The following is a 2,297-nucleotide window of genomic DNA, read 5'->3' as shown; positions in this document are numbered from 1 at the left end:
CCGATAACTTTGGGTTTCTCGTTTGAGGGTTGTAGATGAATCTGTTTTCTAATTTTGTTTTGATATAAGATCTATGTGCTCAGGATTCGACCATGCCCAAATTTCCCAACCGGAACATACAGGTTACGCATCTATATAAGTCTTGCAAGCAGTTAAAGCTCGAAGGGCCCATCAAAATCTCAGGAATGTGCTGTCTTCGTAAATTTTATTTTTCACCTATGGATCTGCTACAACTAATTGTTTGTCCGTCTTCCCTTTTTCATTCAATTTGATGTAATATTCAAACTCCTCCATTGATCAGAGAGATTTCCGATGCTAATTAATTTTGGGAGAAGCAAAAATAATAATTACCAGTGCGCGGGTGTATCAAATATGATGGAACAAAAGAAGAAAAGAAAAAGAAAAATCCAACTCAGTGGTTTCCTCTTGATGAGCAGGTAGGTTTCTCTTTCTATTTCTAAAATAAATAACTCTGGGTAGGATAAATATGCATATATCAATCCGAAATTGGCTGATTAGATTACATTGATTGATTCCATCACAGTTTTCCTCCTCCTTGCACAAAAAAATACATATCACAAAGCTGTTACGCAATAAGTTTCATATCAAATTTAGTTTCACATGAAATTTATCTCGTCAAAGTTAGAACCTGCACAAATTGCCAATGCAAGACGCGTAGACTGGGCATCTACATCAGGCTTGCAATTAATTAGAGTTCGAAGCGCCCATCAAAATCTGCTATATGTTTAGTAATTACAACTTTCACTCATGGATCTATTTATTTCCTTCTCTTCCTGTTTTCACTGAGTATGATTCATCCATCGTGAATTATATGTTTAGTATTTACAACTTTTGTAACATCCCCACAAAAAAAAAAATTACCCCCGTTAAAATTCATTTACCGCATATACAAAAAGTTATGGCATATAGCTGAGTTGGCTATCGTATGACAGCGTTTTCTTGGGAAACGATTTTAGTTAATTCTCATTACCCCAAACGTGCTGAGGACGAGGCAGGTTCTCGGTGCATTACACAGCTGGTTTCGACCACTCAGCAGCTCATTTATTACAATCTAACATTTACCGTTTTCCCCGCTTGGCATGTCATGCCAGGTCAGGATGGCAATAAATTTCACCGGCGCTACTCTGTACAAACCTGAGGTGGATTGTCCGGATACAATAATGTCAATCGGAATCCCCGCCAGATCAACGGTGAAGCTCTCATCTATCGATCCGACGGTGAGACCTCACCTGGGAATTCATGATCCTCGGGTTCCGTCGAGAGAACTCTCATTTGGTTATGTCGCTCCTTATGGATCTGCTCCAGGTTACTCCATGGTTCGCCTCCCTGTTTCGGCCAGCTTCAGATTTGCATGACAGAGGCCTTCCAGACTTTACAGGTAACCCGGTTTATTTTTACATACTGTCTGTTCAATCTTTTTTTTTTGTTTAAGCAAATTCTCTCGATCAAAGGCAGCTAAGGGTTTCTTGCAACAGTTGTGTTAACCATATTTTATGCTCATGATTTCATACGCAGGAGGCTTGTTCAGCTCAAAGCTCGCGTCGACTGGAGGCATTCACTCTCACCCGATGCGGGTATGTATTTTACACTGGCAGTGCTCTGAGTCCCTAGACGGGTATGCTCACGCCCAATGGTGTTGCCGACTCCCTGTAATTTAGTTGATAGTCTGATAGGTTTCAGGATATGTATAAAGTTGAGGATTTCCACCCGGTTGTATGCATTAAAAAGCACCTGAACTCAACGTCTGAGTCTTTTATTTCCTAAACTGTAATGTAAGTGTTTTCGTCGTTAAATTTGAAGGATTCTACCCATTTTTGGATAGACTGTGGTTCGCCGCTGGGTAAAAAGGCCTCGGCCTCTAGTATAAACCTTGTCTGAATAAATTTATTCATATATCTGTCAAAATGTTTACATATGCTTATAGACTACAGTCATGCTCTTTTAACCTTGTATATGTTACAGTTTGCAGTCCTGCTCTTTGACCTTATATGTTTACAGTTTACAGTTATGGACTTCGTAGACCTTATCTATACCAATTTCAGACATTGTTTTACTCATTCTTTGCTTTCCCTATGTACTGTAATAATGAATCATCTACAGTGTTCCTGAAATGATGAGTTTGGGGTTAGAGGTCAATACTGTGACCCTGTTCCTTGCCGAATTCGCAATTTTTCATTTGCAGTTAATTAAGTTGCTTTTTACGTTGCAATCTTCAGTCTTCGGATTTTCTGGTAAAGGTAACCACGTCCCGTAGGTTATTTGTTTTCCACCGTTCA

The 2,297-nt window shown here is 39.4% G+C and overlaps 1 long non-coding RNA gene across 1 annotated transcript; it reads left to right on the top strand.

Annotated features, from left to right (window-relative positions):
• Window positions 1-938: 938 nt before the first annotated feature.
• Window positions 939-1,851, top strand: LOC149241547 (uncharacterized). Its single transcript, XR_016245640.1, has 2 exons — window positions 939-1,399; window positions 1,537-1,851. It is a non-coding gene; the product is annotated as an uncharacterized LOC149241547 (long non-coding RNA).
• The last annotated feature ends 446 nt before the right edge of the window (window positions 1,852-2,297 follow it).

Source organism: Pinus tabuliformis, chromosome 8 (assembly GCF_031772625.1).
Source record: "Pinus tabuliformis cultivar Carrire ecotype Pingquan chromosome 8, CPIR1, whole genome shotgun sequence".
Classification (NCBI taxonomy): Eukaryota; Viridiplantae; Streptophyta; class Pinopsida; order Pinales; family Pinaceae; genus Pinus; species Pinus tabuliformis.
Note: the sequence above shows the minus strand (reverse complement) of the source record. Positions and strands in the feature narration are given on the sequence as shown.